This window comes from Carettochelys insculpta, chromosome 3 (assembly GCF_033958435.1).
Source record: "Carettochelys insculpta isolate YL-2023 chromosome 3, ASM3395843v1, whole genome shotgun sequence".
Lineage (NCBI taxonomy): Eukaryota > Metazoa > Chordata > Testudines > Carettochelyidae > Carettochelys > Carettochelys insculpta.
Window position 1 is genome coordinate 185,490,945 of NC_134139.1, and position 15,608 is coordinate 185,506,552.

The following is a 15,608-nucleotide window of genomic DNA, read 5'->3' on the forward strand; positions in this document are numbered from 1 at the left end:
CAATATGCAATATAAAGAAAACATAAGATTTGAAGTGAGGTCACTACAAAACTACCTGAGATCTCAGAGTTTCATTATTTAAGGTACCAAATTTCAGGCTAAAATGAATTTATAGTTTCTGCATTTTTATTTCAGAGAAGAAAACAAAACATTAGGTGCTCTTAATGTGTGTTGAAGTAGAACAGATTTATGTTTTCAATATAAGGATTCTTCATACCAGACATGTATTATTTAACTTATGTAAGGTGTGGGGAATGGGGAGCTTCTGTCAGGTCATTTGGATACCAATAGTATGAACCCCACTTACAGAAACAGAGGCACTTCTGCCAAATCTTTGAGGTTAGATACATTTGTTCTGTGGGCTTAAATTTAGTATAATAAAAGCTGCAAGAGCATCTCTGAGAAGCAGCATGATTCTGTGGTGGAAACGCTACAAACAGCCACCTTTAGGTTATGTTTGTGTGATGGTGCTGCTGTTTAGGTTAACTATAAAGAAAATATGAGAATACAGATAAATTTGGAATCTAACCAGAGTACACATTCTCTGCTCAGAGGATGGCAAAAAAACCATAATTTAGCTTTTTTTTTTTTTTTTTTTAAAAAACTAGAGGCCCTATTGCAGCTCTGCTTGCAAGCAAAAGTTGGGCTGGAAGAAAGTTCTAGATACCAACCTGTTGTAATACACATCCAAAGCGCATGGGCCAGGCCCCGCATTGTGTTGGGGGCTAGATCAGGCCCTGTGCTGGCCAGGGAAGGGGCTGGGGCTTCCACTGTGTGGGGGGGGGGGGGGGCGGGGGGGGACAGACCCCACGAAAGCTCACCTAATAAACTATTTTGCTAGTCTTTAAAGTGCTACTTAACTGCTTTTTGTTTTGATAGTGTATAGACTAGCACGGCTTCCTTTCTTACTATTCATAATAGGATAGTTTGTTATTTTGCAACTTGTGCCAGAACAGATGCAAAAATACTCTTCCCATTTAAAAAAAAAAAACAAACCCTCAAGTTACTTACTTTTATTTTCTAGTAGTTTTCTGTAAAAATAATTTATTAAAAAAAACCCATAAAATTTGAAAATATTTTTCCATACTGAAACAAGAAGTCCCATGGCACTTTATAAGCTAACAGATATTTTGGAGCATAAACTTGTGTGGGCAAAGACCCACTTCGCCAGTGGGTCCTTGCCCACGAAAGCTTATGCTCCAAAATATGTTAGTCTATAAGGTGCCACAGGACTTGTTGTTTTTGAAGATATAGACTAACTCGGCTACTCGTCTGATACTTGTTTCCATACTTAGTTTTGAATTTATTTTTCATAAAAAATGTTTTTAAAGCTCTAAGAAAAGACAGTCCTTTTTTGAAACATATTGTCCTTTTTATTCTTGTACAAAAAAACACCACTAACCGGACTACTTTTGGCTGTCATATTGATATTTTGTTTTGGGTCTGTACTTAGTTTTTAATTTTGCTATCTATAAGGTTGCTAGAGTTGGAGGAATAATGGTTCTTCCAGAAGGGGCAGTTTCCTTCCGCTGCTTTTGCTTCCTGAAGCAAGATCTCACAGGATTATACAAATGAGGCACAAGGCATTTAAATCCATGCCTCATTTGAATGTTCCCCTTCACTCATTAGCATGCCCCTTCCAGAAGGGTGGTGCACTGCAGACACAGCTTTTGTGACACAGGGTGGGAGAACATTCTGAGTTGTTCCTCTTAACCCCAGCAGAAATTTTCTGAAAGGTGTAGAAATGGCTTGGTTAAGGAGCTATTTATCTCCAACTTCTTTATACCAGCTCCCATCAGAACCCTCTCACATCAATGGGAAAGAAACAACAATTAAAACCTTAGTTCAAAGACGTTTAACAATTTTTTCTTTGATCAGAACAAAATATATTTGAGATCTGCAGATGCATATTGAAGATGTTACTAGTCTCTCTCTCTCTCTCTCTCTCTCTCTCTCTCTCTCTCACACAAAGAGCTGAGATGCTCAAAACTGAGTGGAAAGAAGAAGGTGGGAGAATAAAACAAATGAGATCTCATATCTGAGTCATAATATACATATTTACCAAATTAAACATGTAACAGAATGCATCGAGCTCTCTCACAGAATAAACTTCCTAAAGCAATTTTAAAAGTGTGTGGTTTTTGCCTTATGATTCTCTCAAGTACATTCTCTCATTTGGCAGTGTTTTTCTCCTTTTATGGGCAAAAGGGTAGAAGGAAGTCAGCAACACTATAGAGGCTGCTCCCTTCTGTGCTGCATATGAATCTGTTGTGAGCTGCTATGCTACTCACTCATTCCTACCTCAGTAAAAAGCAAGAGAGCGCGCATACCCTGAAAGCACAGACAATAAATCAAATTCTCTCTCTCTCTCTCTCTCTCTCTCTCTCTCTCTCACACACACACTAGTTATCACAAAATGTGTCATGATTTCTGGACTACATATTAAGAACTAGGAGATGCAGGACATGTATTATTTGCATTTACTAATCTAGCATTTTCGTCTTGAATTAACGCCACATTATTAGTATACGAATTTCTCTTCGGAAATAAGACATAACGACAACTACTCAATTTCAATTAAAGTGCAGAACTGTATAACACAGTATTTATTAGTCTATATTCCTAATTATGTTTTGATGCTGAGAACTAGGAAAGAGACTAATAACGTAAAATTTTAAAACTTTAGACTTTCAGAAGACATTACTGCAGCATGCCTTCAATGAACTTTGCTGTTCTGCACTACTAATGAAACAAAGTTCAGTTTAGGGCATCCGTACTTCTTGTGACAACTAGGAAGCCTGTCCCAACTCACAATGCTGCTCTTTTCATGCATATATTCACCTAATTACAGTTTCCTATGCAACTTATTTATAGGTCCAACCTAATCACCAGCCCCATAGGACGTGGGCTGCAGACTCCACTCCAAAATTCACCTGTTGTTACTAAGCTATTGACACAATATTGTAATCAAGCTGTCCCTGCTTTTTTGGGCACTAATGCAGCAAACAATTGAAGTCCACCAAGTGCATGTGATCACAGGCCAAGTCTTAAAGTTAAGAACATGTGTAGGCATTTAAAATAGTTTTAAGGATCAAGGTTCTCCTAACAGAAAAAGACAAGCTTCTAAAAATAAAAGGATATTATCAGATCAAACGTGATTTAAAATCCAAGGTTTTGTGACCTGTTATTTATGGGGTTTTCTGAACTCATATTACCAGTAAATACCTAAAAGTGAAAACTGAAGAACTCAATTTTTATTGCTATGGACTCTTCTCTTTACATTTAACAGAATTGTGAAAAATATTTTAATTTTGTTTTAATAATCAAATATTACACATGTAAGCAAAGAATGTGCTTTTTATGTATTATTTTAAACAGAGTAACCCTTCACTTTATTTATAAATCAAATCATACTGAATATTACTGCTTTCACAAAAATACAGACATTCATTACAATTGTGGTGACTCAGACTGCTAGGACTTGGCAGCCCACAGTGTTCTTCAGTAGCAGATGAAAGTGAGATTTTTTGGTAGATCATTTTTTTACGGAACTAAATGCATGATTAGCTGTAACATAAATCATACTTATCAAAAAGCAACTAATTGGTTTTATACCCATTATATTAATGGATAAGCAACTATTCACACCCCTAAAATCGTTATAATCTGTACATAAAACCTATACAGCTAAAAGAAAGAAAACATCAACCCCACTCTCAATACATTTATCACCCTGATGCAGTATTAGATGCCATCAGTTTCTAGAATTCATGACAACTCAGATGAAAAACAATCCCAGCAATTTCAACTTCCAGACTGTATGTAAACGATCCAATCCAGAAAACAGTCATTTGAACAAATAATATTAAACACCATAAGAAAATCCTTCCTCCCTGTTACCAACTAACTCAGAAGAAAAGCCAGACAGCTCCCTTCCCTGCTGGCTTTCCCTTCCAGGGCTCACTGATGCCCCTGACTCTACCTGTGGCTCTAGAGGTTGCTACTGCTTAAACAAAAAAGCCTAAAGCCCATTTTAACGGTGGGCTTTGCGTAAGTGGAGGCAGCCTCTGCAGCCGCAAGAGGAGTCAGCAGCAGTAGCACTCACAGCTACAGGTGTCTCTGTAATTGGTAATCCCTTTCTTAGATAAAAGCAACGAAGGGTCCTGTGGCACCTTTAAAAGTGAGTGTAGCTATAATGTGCAAGCAGTATGAATCCAGACCATTAATATACTTTATGAAACCAATTTCACAAAGCTGAAAACAATCTTGAGCCAATTAGCTGGAAGGAAAAACACACACAGAAAAGTGTGAATGATAATTGGAAATCTAAGAACACCCTTACCCGATTTCCAGAAAGCCACAATATAAGCAATTAAAGAAGACTATGCTAGTTAAAAAACAGGGGAAGTGAAGATCACTAAAAACAATTTAAAATAATGCATGACAAATGAAAGAAAAAGGAAAGCAGATAGTAAGGGATACAAACTAGAAATTAGAAATTGTAGAAAACTGATTAGGGAAGCCAAGGGACACAAAAAGAAATATACGGCCAGAAAAGTTATGGAAAAACAAGGAGGGTTTTGTTTTTTAAATATATATGTATTAGAAACAAGAGAAATGTGACAAAAATATGGATCTGTAACAATGTCAAAAGAGGCAGTCATCTTCTGTAAATATTTCTATATTGTATTTAGGGGGAAAACAGATGTAATTTCATCATGCAGTGCTAATATTTTTTTCCAGCCTACTAATGCTCCCAAAAGATATTAGGCAAATCCTAATAAAGACAGAGATTCTTTAAATGAGCAAGCTCGGGTAACTCATACCCAAGAATTTTATGAGTGCTAGCTGAAGAAATTAGTGGATGATTAGTGAGACTTGGAGCAATGGGGAAGCTCCAGATGACAAACTGGACAAAAGCTAATATGTAATCAATTTTTACAAAGCATAAATGAGATCACTTGGGTAGTTAAAGGCCTGTCATGCTGACATTGATCCCAGTAAGATAATGGTCTCAGTAAGAATTTAAGAAGCTGAATTAATGTAAATCAACATGGGAGTATGGGAAAAATACATTTTATCAAACTAACATGGTAACTTTTTTTGATGTTGCTACAAATTTGATGAAGATAATAGTGCTGAAATAATACACAAACTATTTCAAGGTATTTGACTTGGTACTGCTGGGTATTTTAATTTGAACACCAGAATGATACACAATTAATAGAGCTCAAAATAAATTAATTAAAAACTGTCTAACTCAAAAATCTCAAAAAGTAGTTTTAAGATGGGAATCATCACTGAATGAGTGTGGTCTCAGAGGCATCCTGCAGAAGTCAGTTCTTGGCTCTACAACATTTTATCAATGACCTTGAAGAACACACAAAATCATCACTGGTCAAGTCTGAAGATGAAAGAAAAGCTCAAAGTAGTAAATGAAGAAGAGGAAAAGGTCAGTGATACAGAGTGATAAAGATAGCTTGGTAAATGGGTCACAAGCAAACCCTACATATTTTAATATGACTAAATGTAAGTGTATGCATCTAGGAATGATAAATGTAGGACACTTACAGAATAGGGTACTCTATCCTGGGTAGTGACTCTGAAAAGGTTTGGGGGTCATGGTGGACAATATAATGAACATGAGCTCCCAATATGATGCTGTAACCAAAAGAACCAAATGTCATCCTAAAATGCACGAACAGGAGAATCTCAAGTAGAGTACAGACATTCTTTTTCCCCTCTGTATTTAGCACTGGTACAAGCACTGCTAGAATATCATATCCAGCTTTCATACCCACAATTCAAGAAGAATGTTGATAAACTGGAGAGGATTCAGACAATTCATGAGAATGATTCAAGTATTCAAAAATATGCCTTATATTGATTGGGACCCTTGAACCTATACATTAAGCTTAACAAAGAGAGAGGATAACAGGAAACTTTACTAGAGGCAGTAGGTATCTACATGAGGTCTGAATATACAACAATGGGCTCTTCAGCACAGCAGAGAAAGATATAACCCAATCCAATGGCTGGAAGTTGAAAGCTAGATAAATTCAGAATGGAAATACTTGCCCTCACTGTCAAAAATGTACACCTTAAACATTTACCTAGGTTCATGTTCAGTTCTCCATCATTAACTAATTCTCAAACGAGACCAGATATTCTTCTTAAAGATACGTTCTAGGAATTATTTGGGAAAAAGTTCTATGGTATGTGTTACATAAGAAGTCAGAGATGATCACAATAGTCCCTCCTGGCTTTGTAAGCTATGGAATCTGACCTCAGATATTTCCATCAAAATCTACTAATTCAAATAATATCCCCAGAAAATTAGATCCAAAAAATCTCAAATAATATAATCAAAGGAGAAATTTAAACACCTAGGCAGTGGCTACACTGCCCCTCCCTTTCGGAAGGGGCTTGTAAATACAGCCATTTGGAAATACTAATGGGGTTCAGATTTACATATCTCATTAGCATATTCCCATGGGATCTTGCTTTCGAAAACAAGTAAGGAAACATTGTTCAAGTTTCTTTTCCCCCTCAAAAAAACCTTTGATTCAGTCTACATAATGTTTGTATTAGTCCCAGGATACCAGATGACTGAAGTAATATATTTTATTGGACCAGCATGTGTCGATGAGACACAAGATTTTTGAGCCCGCAAAGAGCTCTTCCTTCAATGTGACATCCTGTGTGGAATTCTGAACTACTGTAAAATGGAAATGATGGTGGAATAATTAGCATAAGTACCAATCCATTTTCTGTGAAACAAAACATGCTATATTCAGATGTTTTCAAATGAGAAAATAGCAGAAAGGGCAATGGTGTCAATCCAGCCTTTTTCAACCTGCATATTAATCATTAAATTACACTTGTCAAACTGTGCTCTTATCCGGAGTTCTTATTAAAAAAAAAAAACTGAGGAAAAAAGTCAGTTGGTATACAAATGATCTTGGCATAATCTGGCCAAGTCTTGCCTGAGACTTACTGAAGCACAAAGCCAATACAAGGTCATCCAGAGACAGAGAAAAAATGCCACGTTTGCCAGGAAGACCTTCAACTAAAAAACATCCATGCACTATACATGATCATAAAGGAATGCCTGTAAAGCATTAAACCCAGAGATCCTAGCTTCTGTGTTGGCTCACATGGCTGATGACAAAGGGGAAGAGAGGAGGGATTTTTGAACTGAAGCCTTTACCTGCTGGGAGAGTCTTCTGCGTGGCCAGAGAAAAGAGACACAGAGATGGTTTAAATCTGCACCAGGCTTAGAGGATTTCAGGAAAAATCTAGGGCTGAAAAGAAATCTGGGAATACAGATATGTAAGTAAAAAGGAAATGTTTAACCAGACTTGATCAAGTTATTTTGTCTAGGGTTTTGTTGCAGGACTTCTCAGGCTGACTAGTATACCCCACTGTACACTAACTTTTAAACTGGATTCCAGGGAAGTAATTCTCTGTGCTTTGTCCATCTTTTCTTCAGTTGCACTGTAACACCTCACAACCAAGTATGCTTTGCCACATATCTTTTTGTTATGTTAACAAATTACTTTTTAAGACAATTATTTGATTCCTGTGTCCTGAAGAAGGGTATGTGTCTATGCATATCTAAGACTGAACAGACAGCTATCAGATACTGCAGTTTACTTACTTTCTTTTAGTCTTTAAACTCTCTCTGAAGTGGGGTTTAAGAGTTTGAGATTGCCCCAGCAGGACTATGTCTAGATTGCAGGTTTCTGTCAACAGAAGTTTTGGCAACATAGCACGCTTGCGGACTGTAGATTTCTTGGAAGAAATCTGCTGGTTGAGAGCATTATATCGACATTCCTATACACCTCACTCCACGAGGAAGAAGGAATATCTCAAGGGTTTTTTCTGACATTTGTCCCCATGTGGACAGGCCAAATGTCAAAAAGCCTCTTCCAATAGAGCTGTCAGCAAAAGATACGTAAATGCGTTGAGCAATTTGCTATCTTTTACTGACAGTTCTCATCAATCTCTCCTCTTGTGCATGCACCTTGCCAGTGAGTGCTCTTATGACCCTAGGAGCTTAATGCTCATGGTAGGTTCAACCAAGCTGGAAAGATCAAGGCGGGGAGGAGCCAGACTAAGCATGCACAATGATCCTCAAAGCTGCAGATTTGGTTCTGGGCTAAAAACCCTGACAGAAAAAAAACAAACCTTTGTTAGGGTAACAGCAACAAAGCATTGCTTCTCAACTGTGTGTGAGGGACATCCAGAGTCGTATGAGTGCCAGTGGTAAAAGCACAAATGAAGCTACTGACTTGAAGATGGAAGTCCGGAATGCCAACAGCAAGACCAGAATTGGGTTCTGCAATGTACATGCCATGTATGAAACAGATAAGCTAACGCAGATCACAAATGAAATAAGACGCTACAAGCTGCATATCCTTGGTATCAGTGAGAGCAGATGGATTGGCTCAGGAAGAATGAAGACTAGTACTTGTGAAACAGTCCTTTTTTTCTGGAAGGAATGATACTCCCTCATGGTGTTGGTTATCTATTATCCTGAAGAAAGGATGTGAAAAAACGTTTGCGGGAATGGAGACAAACAGCAGTAGTCTGATGAGATCCAGAATAAAAGTTAGACATGTCCATCATTACGAAAAGGATGCTGGAGATAGATCGGGCACATGCTCAGGAAAGATGGAAGCTCTATCACAAGGACTGCTGTGAACTGGACTCCTGAAGGTAAGTGGAAATGAGGACAACCTAAGATGACATGGCACTGCACTGCTGAAGTAGAAATGAAGAGCATGAATCACACTTCTGTCACTGGTCAGCCTCTCAATAGTGCTTGAAGTGGAGGACCTTTGTTGCCGCCCTACACACCAGGACAATGATGATTATCTCGGCAATTTAGACCCAGCTAGGGAGACATCTCAATTGTGTTTTCCCGGGTTCTAACGATTGGTTCTCTCACTGGGGTGGTGTCAGTTCTCTCTCAAGGTCAGGGTACCTGTGACCTTGGGAAGCTTTTAAGCAGAAGACTATAGAGGCAAGATATTTATAAGGTCCCTGACGAGCCACCACCTTCTGCATTCCAAGGGTCAGAGTGGGGAACAGCCTTGACACACACAAATTTGTTTCAAAATTAAAGTGTCAGAGAACCACAGTACACTATGGACCTTGTACATCCTGAATACCTAAATCTTACAATACCACCTTAGAAACACTGATGAACCACAACATTATAACACAGTACAAAGGTTTATGGGCACAAAATCTCAGGCCCAGTTATGACTCATTAACTGGCAAGTCACCACTGAGCAGTAAAGAACCCAAGAATCTGACGAACAATTTCCATAAGCTATACGATCATTTATTCATATATTACACAAATACTGACTTCCAGATCAAACTAAGAATATATTTGCAGAAGTGGAACAATATTTATCACCACAATGAACTGCCGCAACAAGCAGGACTAACGATAGACTCCTCTAGCCATAACTATTACACTAGCAAAATTGCACTCTAGAAAGTTTTACACACACACACACACACACACACACACACACACACGACTCTTCAACACGTAGGGATGAATTCTGCAAAAATGTATAGTGTACCTCACTTCAAGCATGGTGACTATTCCCATTGACTTAGGCACAGACCTGTAAGCTGACTTGCATGGAGCTAACTATGAACTAACAGAACACATAATAAAATCCTATAGAAGTGAATGTAATCAGTGTAACTCAGAAGCTTCTGAATTAAATAATCATACCTCAGCAGCTTTTAAAGTGCTTTAGTGATGTGTATATTATTAAAACAGTTTTTGAGAATGGGTTATTCATATGAATCTCACTTTTGTCATTTCTAGGACTCAATTTGAGCTTTACAAATATTTAAAAACAATTTAATACGAGTGACTTCATAATCATGGCCAGATACGCCCTCCAAAATAACTATCCTCTGTCAACAAGTCATTTGTATTGTGGTAGCCTCAAATAACTTGAATTAAGATTAGACATGGTACAAACATATAGAAAAATAAATAAATGTTCTCTATTTTCATTAGAAGACATTCAGTGTCTCACAGTAGTACTTACTGCACCATTCGCTATGGAAACAATCATCTATCATAGCTTCAATTTTATAACTAACTACAAATATATCCCAATATCCTGTAATTTCAAAGAAATTCCTTTTTTTCCCCTTGAGCTTTCTGGCTAGCTCAGTATAAAACTTTCAACTCTTTCATTTCAAAGTACTTTCTCTGTTCACCATACCAATAAACAAAACAATAAAATTGAATGAGAATCATGAAATGTAGTACTGTTAGAGTGTTAATGATGAGCTAAAATCATGACAAGCAGTGAAGTCAACAGAAATATATGAATAGCACCAGCAAGTTCTGGCTCCCAATATTCTCACATATTTACTACATGTGTTTTATTGTCCACTAGGTACATTAAGAGGTTAACACCAGCATAGTAAATTTATTTGCAGGATTTTAATAGCAGACCATCAGTATTATGGCTGAAAAACCTAATTAAGTTCAAAGAATGAAGGTGTGATTTTTGATTATACAAAATACAAAAAATGTGAGTTAGCAAATGAATGATCAAATTTTATGCATGCATCAGAAAGGGAGTTTCTGAATCTAATCATTACATGGTTTAAAGGAAGGCCAAAAGCATTTTCCAGCATGCTCAATACAAACAATTTACATTATAAGCTATAATTACAGGATATTCTGATATGCATATAAATGTGACTGATGGGAAAAGGCAAACCAGCTTGAGGTTATTTGTACATCAACAAAATAGGATTTCTGTTCTAAGGTGGAAATTTTCATTCTAGTCTCAATGATTTGCACTCTGTAGCAAAGGTACTGCAAAGACTTATTTGAAAACATTAATTTTACGTAACATGCTTATGCAAAGCCACATCATTTGTATTTAAATCAACAAATTATATAAGTAAACCACACCACAGAGAAGAAGATATTTTGACCTGACAAAAACAAAGAATGTAAAGCAGGGTTACGGCAATTTATTAATCCTCAGCATAGTGACAATCTCAGCAATATGACATTCACAGCTAGTTTGATAACACTCTTCTGGTCAATTTTTGCCAAATGTTACTATGCAATGGCATCCAACTAATCCAACATTACTATGGTCCCCCCCCCCCACTTTTTTTTTTTTGGTCTTGCAAATACTTGACTTTTTCATGGCTTGTAATGTATGGATTTTTTTAATTGAGGGTATATTCAAGAGTTACCATAAAAAGGACAAAAGAGGGTATCATAAAATAAAATTACAAAGGGAGCACACTAAAATATGAAGTATTCCAAATTCAAGAAAATTAATAGCCAATCATAAAATTCTTAGATACAGTTAGTTGCATTTAGATACACTCTTGTAAACCAGATGACCTGCAGTAGTTAGCCAAAATTCAGTCTTTGGAAGAATTTCAGCCTTAACAGTTAGTTTCCACTTCTGGGGGTTTAAGTCAAGCTCTTGATGTTACTCATACATAAACTGTAATTTTATGACCATGAACAAATTACAGTCTAGCCAGCATAGGGTTAAGAAATTCTTGATCTCTACTGTGTTTCATAGCTTTATTTATTTAAACTAAGCATATGGGGAATTTTGAGTGAAACTACATAAAGAAGTCATGTCTAAGAAAAAAGACAAATTACTGCTGCACAAATATTCTCAAAATTTTCCTTTTTTGTAAAATGTGAACTACATCACACAGAACAAACAATGAATTAGCTTCATTTTTCTGCATCTGGCATAGGGTGTCTCGTTATTTTTTTTCCCCCACTCTGTAGTCGAGTACTGGGTGAGTAGAATTCTTTACTCAAAAGGCAAACTTATGTCACAAATGCATTTAAGTCTTCCAAATAGTAGCTCAGAGCAAAAGTGAGGTTTATATCATTATATATTTATAACCAAGCAGATGGAAATGCTGGAAGAAGGGAAGGGAAAAAAAAAAATCAGAATGAGAGAAAATTTAGAAAAAAAAAAAAAAAAAGACAGTACAAAATGAAAACAGAAAATGAAGAGTGAAAATCTTTGTAGTGCTTTATAAAGTACTCACAACTCCAGTACATAATACAGGAATGCTGAGAGCTTAGCATTATCAAAGCCAGATCAATAAACTAAAAGTAAGACAAGTATCAGAGAGGTACCCGTGTTAGTCTGTATCTGCAAAAACAACAAGAAGTCCCGTGGCACCTTATAGACTAAACAGATGTTTTGGAGCATAAGCTTTCGTGGTCAAAGACCCGCTTCGTCAGATGCGTGAGTCAGTCTTTGCACATGAAAGCTTATGATCCAAAATATCTGTTAGTCTATAAGGTGCCACAGGACTTCTAAAAGGAAGGGTACGTTGAAGCTAAAGTAGCAAAATGAGTAAAATCAAGGATATTACCAATTCAATGTCAAATACATCACAATACAGAAAAAAGTGTTTATGGATGCAATGTTACAGCAGCTTTTTCAATCCATCCTCATAAATAACTTCAATATTCTCATGTTTAATCTACGAAAGATTAATCTCGGGGCTCTTTACAGTCACATCATCAAATCCTAGAAGGAAAGGTATTTTCAGGATAACCTGAGACATGAATTATAACCAGTATAATTACACTGTTAATGCACTACTACATTCTGGCAATTTTTGATTTAGTTTATGCTACAGGTTGAACCTCTCTCACCCGGAAGTCTCTCATTTGGCAACATCCGTAATCCAGAAGGATTAAATTAACTGGATGACCACTTACCATGCATGTTGCCAATTTTCTTGTGGTCCCATAAAGCTTGTTTACGGCCACCAGTTCTGGCGCTCAGCGTTCTGTACTGTTATTTAGCTGTAATTTACCCATAAATGTCTTAGGAGTCCAGTAAGTAGTGGAAGTGTTGGTAATGTGCAAGACAATATTGGTCTTCATTGGGCCAGCAAATTCTCTCGTTCAGCACTGGTCAGGTCCTAAAGGTGCTGGACGAGAGAGGTTCAACCTGTACTTGGAAAGAGATTTAAACTAGAGCAAACAAAAGCAACCTTACACAAAAATTCAAATGTCCAACCAGGAATTGAACAGATAGAACTTAAAAGTAGAACTGATAAAACTTTCCTATGTTGATGAGGCCTGAAAAGTCCCAATGATTCATAGGACAAGAAAACAAAGGACATTTTGTTTTTAAAAGTAACCAGGGTGAAAGGAATCTCAGCTTGGTACTGCCTCTACCTATTTATAGGAAAATGATCTATTCAAAAACTAAACCGCATTTTGCGGTGTGCGGGATGCATGAAGTATAGCTACAGTTCAAGGGAAACCAAGTTACACAAACACAGAGCCCTGGGGACATGAAGACCCCTCGTCTTCAGCCACCTACGTGTGTATGTCTTATTCCCCCACCCCCCTTTCTGCTTGCCTCAGCCACCTGCCATAGCTTCAAATAAACGTGTCAGCTCCTAGGGAACGGGACTGCCCACCACTCTGCTTAAGAAGAGCAGACAGGCCTGCGCCCCCCACCTAGCCGGGGTGGGGGGGGGGGCCGAGCGGGCCCTACCCCCCGCGCACCCCGAAGGTAAAGAGGGAACGGCCGCCGGTTACCCCCACGTCGCCCACCCACACCGCCGCTAAGCGGGGGCTGCGGGAAGCACAGCAGTAAGCGGGTTACCACCCGCCACCACGGCGAATGAGGGGGAAGCCCGGGACGCCCCCTCCCCGCACCACTTTGGGTGGGGGCGGCTGGACTCCGAGGCGGGAGCAGCTTGCAGGGAGAGAGCGGCCGTACCCAGCTCCGCGCCCACCCAGGCGGTCTCCTGGGACAACGCCAACACTGCGCGCGACGCAGCCCCTTCTTACCTGAACCGCTGGACTCCGCCGGCAGCAAACCCCGCACCCAACGGCTCCCCCGCGAACGACAGGCGTCCCAGCCCCCACCCAGCCAGAAGAGGGGCCGCACGCACTGCCCCCACCCCCTCCGCCTGAAGACCTATCACAGCCGCCGACCCCGCCCGCTGTGGGCGGGCACATCTCCCCAGCCTCGCCTCTTCGTTCATGACAGACAGGGCAGCGGTTTCCCACCCTTCCACTCAGAGCCCACGGGCAGGGACTGCGCTCTGGGACCAACCAAACCCAGGCTATGGGCGGGGGGATGCCAGGAGAGATAGGCCCTGGGATCCCTCCTTTCCATAGTGTGAGGGGCAGCCGGGCTCTGGGACCTCCCCAAGCCCGCTGCAAAGGGAAGACCGGCTCTGGGACCCTGAACTCGATTGTAAAGTGGGGAAGAGGCAGTGGGGCCACCCATCCCAGTGTAAGCTGGGGGGAAACAGGCTCTGGGACCTCTCAACCCCAGTGTAAGTGAAGGAATTAACCATGCACTGACTCAGCCTTTTCAGTCACTCTTCGCTTAGCTTTAGCATCATAGCAGGTACCTTTAATTGCAGATCTTATGACTCACGTGCTGTCCTCTCACCCAGCATCCATAAACCACTCTCATGCTGGGCACAGTGAAGAAGTTCTTCTCACTGCCTGATTGGTCATCTTTCTGACCATATGGCATGGTAGATCTAATCATGATTTTTCACCTGTCTTTGCATATTCTTATAACATCATTTCTATCAGCTCCCTTCATTTCCATTCAGTGGTTTTCCTGTGACATCTAGGCTACTCCTACAGTTGGGAAAAACTTTGAAATGGCTATGCTAATGGCCAAATCAGAGAATACTAATGAGGCACTGAAATGAATATTCAGTGCCTCGTTAGCATGCTGCTGGCCTTGGCACTTTGAAAGAGCCACTTTTTGCTCACACGCAGCTCATCTACACGGGGTCCTTTTTGAAAGGACCCTGCAAACTTCGCAATCCCCTTATTCCTATCACTTATGAAGTGCCATGTCTGAGAGCATGCTAATGAGGCGCTGAATATCCATTTCAGCACCTCATTAGTATTCTCCAATTTGGCCATTACATGGTCATTTCGAAGTTTTTCCCAAGTGTAGACATGACCCTAATATCCACTGTCATATTTCCGTCATCGTGCAGCACTGATAGGTCAAATTAAACCTGGGAACCTTTGCAGCTTGGAACATAAGCCTCTACTGCTTGAGCTAAATGCCCGCAGTCCTGTAGTTAACACTGTAGACCACACTTCTTTGCTCTGTAAGTGGTCTCGGTGCCATAAGAAGGGACAGTTCATCAAACTCAAAAGGTGTGTGGGTTACACACAAACTTTACAAATGTCGCAGTTGCATGCTAACCTGCTCAATTCTGTAGTGAAGACAAGGTCTATGTATGGAACTGGAGCATTTCTAATGGATAAGAAAAGGAGAGATCTGGGATTCCTATCTTTGGGGGCTGTATATGAAGGTTGGGCAGGACGGTAGGTTCTGCTGCTAAATGAATTCTCTAGCCCAGTGTTTCTCAAACTGGGGGTCCAGGCCCAAAAGGGAGTTTGCAAAACTTTTATAAAGCAGGTGCAAGAATGACAGCTGCTGGCTAATCGCCCAGCTCTGAAGGCAGCACTGCACCAGTAATAGCAAAAAAGTAAAGGTGGCAATAGCATAAAAGACACCCTAACTGGGTCATGATGGGTGCTTCACCTTTAG

General features: G+C 39.5%; 1 protein-coding gene and 1 pseudogene across 4 annotated transcripts in view; both read right to left on the reverse strand.

Moving 5' to 3' along the window:
- Positions 1-13,913, reverse strand: part of CYRIA (CYFIP related Rac1 interactor A) — a 142,022-nt gene extending 128,109 nt beyond the window's left edge. For 2 of the 4 annotated variants that reach the window (XM_074988972.1, XM_074988970.1), the window contains exon 1: positions 13,865-13,907. The gene's annotated coding sequence lies outside the window, so the exon portion shown is untranslated. Of the gene's footprint in view, positions 1-13,864 lie in introns of all 4 variants that reach the window. The other 2 variants (XM_074988971.1, XM_074988973.1) reach the window with 2 other exon arrangements.
- LOC142010731 (zinc finger protein 367 pseudogene) overlaps positions 12,535-15,608 on the reverse strand; it is a 65,502-nt pseudogene continuing 62,428 nt past the window's right edge.